The sequence below is a fragment of the Ruditapes philippinarum genome, unplaced genomic scaffold, assembly GCF_026571515.1.
Source record: "Ruditapes philippinarum isolate M1 unplaced genomic scaffold, ASM2657151v2 ctg9313_1_1_1_1, whole genome shotgun sequence".
Classification (NCBI taxonomy): Eukaryota; Metazoa; Mollusca; class Bivalvia; order Venerida; family Veneridae; genus Ruditapes; species Ruditapes philippinarum.
This window is the reverse complement of record NW_026862507.1, coordinates 29,674-38,875: the sequence shown is the minus strand read 5'-3', so window position 1 is coordinate 38,875 and position 9,202 is coordinate 29,674.

Sequence of the window (9,202 nt, the reverse complement as noted above, 5' to 3'; positions counted from 1 at the left end):
ATCTTTCAGGTCTTAAAGTAAATACACAAGTTTACACAGAAAATATCTCTATAATGGGAGATGCCACTACGACTGCTTTAATTTTATTGAATTTCATTATAAACAATTTATTTTTTGATAAAATTGCAATAGTTACATTACAGGATTATTGATAATTTTCAAACACATCAATTTTTTTTACCTTTAAACAGTAAAATAATGATAGAAAACTAGAAATATCATGTAGATCTAGTAATTATGTTATGTAGTTTCATTTGGTGTAATTCCCAAAAGCTAAATCGGTAACCTACCGGAAAATGGTGTTTACCGTAGCTGCTAGGTTTTCGAATAGGTCAATATATTTTACAGCGGAATAAAGGCTGTATCTCCTAGCCCAAAATAAGTATATTTTCCCCTAAAAATGCAATTATATACATCAAATATTATCAATTATGCATGGACTTTTTTCATCATTAAAATACTTATTGATTAAGTCTTTATAGGAAAAAAAATAGTTTGATATAAATCATCTTTACTGACACAATAAGACTATGTTAATCAAATGATGTGAGGCAGTTTGAAATAAAAATTTAATTTTACAAGGGAAAAAAAATATCGTTTAAAAATTCAGGAAATAAAAATTTTCACTTAAAAAGGGGGAAAGGGGCATAAAAAAGAATTCAAAACCCCCCCTTTGGCTTTTTTCATTGTTTTAAACATTTTTTGAGAAAAAACATTTTTTAAAATATCTTACAAATAACTCATTAAAAAAAATTTGGCAACATTTCGGATAAGATTTTTTCTTTGGAGCTTGAAAATTTTTATTTAAAAAAATTTAACAGTTTTTGTGAAACTTAAAAAAGGCGAAATAAAAAAGGTTTACCTTATTGTGGGCAGGGACCCCGCGTTCCCTTTAAGTTTGCCCCAGACATAAGTCAGTCAGGACTAAAAAATTGGGAAATCATGCTTTTTATAATGCCCGGAATCGGGCAAAAAAACCCCGAAAACTCTGCATTTCTTATTTTTTGAGTTATTGCCCTTTGTTAACTTTTCATATTTTTATTTTTGTCCGAGGCATTTCTCCTTAACTATAAAAATTATGGATATGAAACTTCATAGGATGATAGGTATCATTGAGATGAAGTGCACTGCACAAAACAGGTACTCTGTACTTCATGATTTCTTAGTTATTACCCTTTATTAATTTTCATACTTTATTTTTTTCCGGGCCATTTCTCATAAATTATAAAAGCTATGGACTTGAAACTTCATAGGATGATAGATCTCATTGAGAAGAAGTGCAGTGCACAAGAACTTGTACTCTGCACTTCATAATTTTTGAATTATTACTTTTTGTTAATTTTCTTACTTTATAGGCTAAAATTCCAGTGCATAACTTAGTCACTTTAATTTTGATTGACTCTAAATTTGGTATGTTAGCTTTTTTTTATTGTTAAGAATCCATCACAGAGTACTCCATTTGATCTGTCAATTTAAAAATTTTGCATGGTATTCTTATTTTTCATAATATAACAGTTTTATTAACCCTGATGTAACATTGTTACAATCAGTTCAAATGTCACCAAAGTTAAAGGTACATGCATGTCCATAATGTAGGAGCAGTTTTTGCAGAAGAAAATGCCTAAGTGACAGCTATATTGTTCACAAGGCAACACATCCGACCTCCGAGTTCTAGTTTATAATCAGTGCCATTTAGGTAAATTTTTTGTTGGCACGTACATGTTATATTCCTTTTCTCCTGAACAGGGTTTCGTTAAGGGAAGTTTTGGGAGTCATTTACTCCTTGATTTTGGATTGTGACTTCCAAAACCTATTACTTTTTCTTCTTTACCAATATAATGTAACTTCCAATATCAGAGATTTTGCAGTCTCTTAACTTCCAAATTTTGAAAACTTAATGAAAATCCCCTGTCAGAAGGGAGATAATTCAATGTGTACATATGCAATCGCAACAGTAACCTGTAAAATTAAGACAGTATTAAACATGTCAGTTAAAGTGTCTTGGGGTAGTCCAGGGGTGTATTGGGGGTACTCTTGGGGTGTCTTTTGGTAACTAGGCCATGCTATGTACCATGAATGTTAAATTGAATTGAAATTTCTATAAAATGTGTTAGGTAAATTCCATTCTCAGTTGTTGGAATTTGATTTCAGATGTCTGCCTTTTCTGATTTACTGTAAAAAAAAAACAAACAGCTGCGCTGCAACACCATAAAGACATATTATCTATAGAAATGATTTAATAATAATGTTTCCGTTTTTTTCCTTCGTATTTTCGCACAGACTTTAATCATTAAAAATTTGTGATTTCAGGGTAAAAAACAAAAACAACTTTGGCTCATCAAACGCCCCAAAAATTTATTTACCTAATAAAGTTATGATATTCAATAATATTTTTGTTTAGAAAAACAAGCTTGCAAATATTCATTATAATAATTGTTTATTTATTTTTAAAAATGCTGTAAGACTTAAGATTCAACAGTGCATTTAGGCTAGTCATACGTGACTGACTTATGGCTAGAACTTTTTGCTAGTAATATGGGCCCATACGGCTGGCCATTGCTATTGATTGATTTAAATCATATCATGGTACTGAGTAAGCGTGAATGATTTTGACCCATTTAACTGACTGCTTTGATTTGAATCATATCATGGTACTGAGTAAGCGTGAAATGATTATAAATTGACCCTTTTTAAAACTGACTGCTTTTTCTTTCTGACAAAACCGTTACACAGAAAAAACTGTACTGGCACAACTGTTGCTAATATGAATTAATCAATTTAAACTGTTTATTTGTCGGAAATATCATGTAGTTCTTAAAAAAATCATTAGAATAATTATTTTGTTACTTTTTATAATAATCTCAATCAAAAAAGTATTCAATGATAGCTATAGAGTGAATGCATAGATCTCCCAGTGATTTATTTTAAATTTGAATTGTAAACCATTTCTTTATACTTCATGTCCTAAAGATTGATAAAATATTTAGGCTTGTAAAGTAACAATACATCCTTTAGTTTAAGTTTTTTTTGTTGCTGTAACAATTATATTTTATTTTTAGATAGTTCTGGCATGCATGGAAGAGATGTCCTTGAGTCACAATATTTTCGATGATGAAGGTTCAGTTATATATGCAAAAAGGAGCAAAGTTGAGCTTTTTTGTGTGTTAAGAACCAACATTTCTAGATAGGGAAGTTTTAAAAATTGGGAAAACAATTTTAATTTTTCAAAAGAATTTTGAAATTTCTTTTTGTTAACGAGCCCTTTAAATTTCCCTATAGGGTAACCCCGGGGGAAAGGGGCTCAGGGGCCCGGGTTTTGAACTTTAAAACTTGCATACCCGCAATATGCCTTATGCTTATCCAGCATAAATTTTTTTTTTAATAAAAGGAAACCAAACTAAATTTAATATTTTAAAACTACTGAAAATTATTTTATCAATGACGTCCAAAAAAACAGTTAACATTTAAAAAGAGTCATTTAATATTTAACATGCTTTAATCTATTTATGTAACACAAAAAGATTCATTTCAAACCCTTTTAAATTTTCACCTTTATGTTGTAATATCACTTTATTAAAAAGTTTTTTTACACTTCTGCATTAAAGGATTATGTGATAGAATAAATTCTGTTTGTTTTTATCATTTCTTGAAATACTGCCTATTTTAACAATTCAATTATTCCCTCTAGTCAAGCAGCTGAAGAAACCTGCATTTTTTAAGAAGTTTGCCAAAAAAAATATTCTTTGTTAATTTTACCTCTGCTATTTTTTTGTAATGCAGGTGCCAGGGTCCAGTATGAAATTGAAGACGGAGTGACCACCAACATTCCCTTCTGGAAGAAATTTTAGTTTATTGAAATTGACCATTATCTTTAATATTGGAAAGATGATATAATTAGGGTGCTCATACATTCCTTTTTGATCACAACAATTTAAGTGTGCATGTTTGTGGGAAGCCATCCCATAACCTGAAGCAATTGTTCAATACTGCCAAATTATTTATTTTTATGTATATTTTTTAAATAGGTTCATAGAATGCTAAAAATCTAGTATATAGTTTTTGAATTTTTACACGGCTTTTAGACACAGTATAAGTACATAACACTAAAATTCACTGTTAAAACTGTCAAAAAACTTAAGTAGTATATTATACTAGTTAGTTTTCTGTTAAATGATAAGCCAACATAACTATTGATCTGATTGTTTGCAAAATGTTCAAATTTGTACATTTCTTAGGCTCTGAGAATTTTTTTAGCCAACATTACATTTTTTCATTGAATGAAATTTGGTTTATTTTGCTGTAACAATGAGCGGCATTTAACAATTAAGAAAGTGATTGTTTTTAGATTTAATGTCATTACTGAGGTATTAAAATTGTTGAGGTCAGACAAACTATTTTGATTTCTTAGTCACATGATGTTGAGTGGGCATAACAATTATATCTAAGTTTTTTGAAAATTTATTATATATTATTATTATATACATATGACACATATTTTTGGTGTGTAAAACAGTAAAAGACGTTTTATCTTATTGTAATATTATAACGATTCTTTTACGCGCCAAATGTGGCATCTATTAACCTTGAACCGGCATAACAATTTGACTGTTGGGTTATTGTTGAACTCTAAGAAGTGTGAGAAAATTGTTAAGGCCAGCATAACATCTTTTCTTCTTTAACATTTTATCTGTCAGTGTGATTTTTTCATTTGAAATATTTCTTCGATATGAGAAGTAACATTTTTCTTATTAATTAAAATAAATTTCAATTTATCTGATAGTTTGAAATTTGTTTTGTTTTTCTACTTCGATTTGAGAAAAAGTTTAGCCAGTGTGCCATTGTTTCATCATCTAATAAAAAATGAATTTCAATTTTGTTAAAGCCGGCTTAATAATTATGCCCCCACTTGAAAGAAGAGGGGGTATATTGCTTTGCATTTTGTCTGTCGTCAGTCCATAACCAATTTGGTTTTTGAGATAATAAAGAACCCTTTTGGGCCCAAACTTCCCAAATTTTTTTAAAGATTGATTATTCAACCATTTTGATGAACCCCCATTTATTTTGGGGGCAGGTCAAAAGGGCACAATGACCTTTTATGTAAAAAAGGTTACCGTCAATTTTTTAAGAACCTTTGGGCCCAGGAAAATTCAAAATTGGTTATGAATTGGGCATGGGCCATAGATACCCCCCTTTGATTTGGGGGAAAAGGGGGAAAAGGGGCAAGGTCCAAAATTAACCTATATGTCAAAACGGTTTTTTTATCAAAAATTACAAGGCCCAAAACTTGGGGTGGCCCAAACTTTGTAAAGGGGCTTGGTCTTGGCCCGTGGTTTACCCCCAAATTTTATTTTGGGGGCAGGGGGGGCAGGTCATAGGACATTTGTACTAAAAATTGGTTTTTGACCCAAAAACCCCAAAAAACTCAAGTTGCCTTGGTTATATCTTTATAAAACTAAAAAATGCATTTTGTAAAAGAATTTGAAAGGGCTTAAAAATATAAAAACTTGGGGTGTCATTAATGGGCCCACATATTTAAAAAATTATGGGAAATTATTTGATAAATTTTAATTTTTTTTGTCATAAATTGCTTTCACAAACAATGCGGTGACAATATTATTAAATTTGGACTAATTTAACCCTATAACCCTTTTTGATTTTTTTTTAAATAGGTCAAAAGTCAGTCAAATTTAAAAAATCACATAAATAATTGGGGCCCATAGGGGGGATACTGTTTTAAAAAATAAACTTGTTTTTTCTAGAGTTTAAAATTTTTCAGAATTTGCGGAAATATAATTTCTTGGATATGAGAAACTGTTAAGCTGGTGCAACATTTTCGTTCAATGATTGAAAATGAATTTAAACTGTTTAGCTGGCATAACAATGTATTTGATAGTTAAAATTGTTGTGCTGTAATTCTACTTTTTGAGCTGGCATAACAAATAATCAGTTAGAAATTTTCATTTGAAATATACTTGGATATGAAGAATTTATCTGTTAATCTGAAAGACTTTGCTTATTTCTACTTAAATTTGAGAAATTGTTAAGCTGGCATAACTTTTTCTTTTCATCTTATGAAAAATAAATTTCCACGTTTGTTAAGCTTGCATAACAATTTAACTGATAGTTTGAAATTTTGTGTTGAATTCTGCATTGTTTTGAATTGTTAAGCAGGCGTAACATTTTTATTGATTTAATGAAATTGAATTTTAATTGTGGTAATTGAGCCAGCATAACAGTTTTATCTGTTAATTGAAAGTTTTTGCTATATTTCTACTTAAATTCAGCAATTGTTTAGCCGGCATAACATTTTCTTCATCGTATGAAAATAAATTACACATTTGGTAAGCTGGCATAACAATTTAAGTAATAGTAATGAATTTTGTATTGAATTCTGCTTAGATTTTGAGAAATTGTTAAGCTGGCGGAACATTTTTTCTTTCATGGAATGTAAGTGAATTTCAAATTTGTTAAGCCAGCATAACAATTTTCTTGTTCTTATCAAAAATGAATTTTAATTTTGTTAAGCTTGCAGAACAATTTATTAGTTAATTTGAAATCTGCTATATTTCTACTTAAATTGAGAAACTGTTTAGCCGGCATAACATTTTTCTTCATCTTATGAATATGAATTTCAAGTTTGTAAAGCTGGTATAACAATTTATTTGATAGTTTGAAATTTTCTTTGTCAAATACTTGGATATGAGAAATTGTTAAGCAGGCTTAACATTTCTCTTCACATAATGTAAGTGAATTTCAAATTTGTTAAGCCGGCATAACAATTTGACAGATAGTTTGAAATTTCTTTGTCAAATACTTTGGATATGAGAAATTGTTAAGCCGGCGTAACATTTCTCTTCACGTAATGTAAGTGAATTTCAAATTTGTTAAGCCGGCATAACAATTAAACTGATAGTTTGAAACTTTTTTTGTCAAATACTTGGATATGAGAAATTGTTAAGCCGGCGTAACATTTCTCTTCACATAATGTAAGTGAAATTTCAAATTTTTGTTAAGCCGGCATAACAATTGATCTGATAGTTTAAAATTTCCTTAGTCAAATAGTTGGATATGAGAAATTGTTAAGCCGGCATAACATTTTTCTTCACGTAATGAAAATTAATTTTAATTTTGTTAAGCTGGGCGTAACAATTGAACTGAAGGTTTCAAAATTTTCTTCGTCAAATACCTGTAAATGACAAATTGTTAAGCCGGCGTAACATTTTTCTTCATGTAATGAAAATGAATTTTAATTTTGTTAAGCTGGCCTAACAATTTATTTGATAGTTTGAAATTTTTTTTGTCAAATACTTGGATATGAGAATTCGTTAAGCCGGCATAACATTTTTCCTTCATGTAATGAAAATTAATTTTAATTTTGTTAAGCCGGCATAACAATTTTCTTGATCTTCTTAGTCAAATACTTGTATATGAGAAATTGTTAAGCCGGCAATAACATTTCTCTTCATGTAATGTAAGTGAATTTCCACTTGGATTTGAAATATTTTGTTAAGCTGGCGTAACATTTTCCTTCATCTAATGAAAATGATTTTTTTTGATTTTGTTAAGCTGGCGTAACAATTTAACTTACAGTTTGAAATTTTGTGCTGTAATTCCACTTGGATTTGAGAATTTGTTAAGCTGGCGTAACATTTTTCTCATCTAATGAAAAATGATTTTTTTGATTTTGTTAAGCTGGCGTAACAAATTAACTTACAGTTTGAAATTTTGTGCTGTAATACAACTTGGATTTGAGAATTTGTTAAGCCGGCGTAACATTTTTCTTCATCTAATGAAAATGATTTCTTTTTTTGTTAAGCCGGCGCGTAACAAATTAACTTACAGTTTGAAATTTTGTGCTGTAATTCCACTTGGATTTGAGAATTTGTTAAGCCGGCGTAACATTTTTCTTCATCTAATGAAAATGATTTTTTTATTTTGTTAAGCCGGCGTAACAAATTAACTTTGAAATTTTGTGCTGTAATTCCACTTGGATTTGAGAATTTGTTAAGCCGGCGTAACATTTTTCTTCATCTAATGGAAATTATTTATCTTACAATTAAAATTATTTTCCATTTTGTTAAGCCGGCATAAACAATTTGTCTCACGGTTTGAAATTTTCTTTGTAATATTTATTTGATTTGAGAATTTGTTAAGCCGGCGTAACATTTTTCTTCATCTAATGAAAATATTTTTTTGATTTTGTTAAGCTGGCGTAACAATTTAACTTACAGGCTGTAATTCCACTTGGATTTGAGAATTTGTTAAGCTGGCGTAACATTTTCCTTCATCTAATGAAAAATGATTTTTTTATTTTGTTAAGCCGGCGTAACAAATTAACTTACAGTTTGAAATTTTGCTGCTGTAATTCCACTTGGATTTGAGAATTTGTTAAGCCGGCGTAACATTTTTTCTTCATCTAATGGAAATTATTTATCTTACAATTTAAATTATTTTCCATTTTGTTAAGCAGGCATAACAGTTTTGTCTCACAGTTTTGAAATTTTCTTTGAAATATTTATTTGATTTGAGAAATTGTTAAGCCGGCGTAACATTTTTTCTTCATCTAATGAAAATGATTTTTTGATTTTGTTAAGCTGGCGTAACAAATTAACTTACAGTTTGAAATTTTGTGCTGTAATACAACTTGGATTTGAGAATTTGTTAAGCCGGCGTAACATTTTTCTTCATCTAATGAAAATGATTTTTTGATTTTGTTAAGCCGGCGTAACAATTCAACTTACAGTTTTGAAATTTTGTGCTGTAATACAACTTGGATTTGAGAATTTGTTAAGCCGGCGTAACATTTTTCTTCATCTAATGAAAATGATTTTTTTGATTTTGTTAAGCCGGCGTAACATTCAACTTACAGTTTGAAATTTTGTGCTGTAATACAACTTGGATTTGAGAATTTGTTAAGCCGGCGTAACATTTTTCTTCATTTAATGAAAATGATTTTTTTATTTTGTTAAGCCGGCGTAACAATTAACTTACAGTTATGTCAATTAAATCACTGTTAATTAAAAGATACAAATACATTAATGCTGATTTTTTGCTTGTCTTTGTTCTTTTCTTTCTCAAAAATGGTAAAAAGGGCATCCTTTTTGTAGTGTAATTTGGCCATAATTGGTACGTGAATTGGGAAATGAAGTGGACATTCCCTTTTTAAAATAGAAATGGTTTTATGATAACTTGTCAAGGAGTT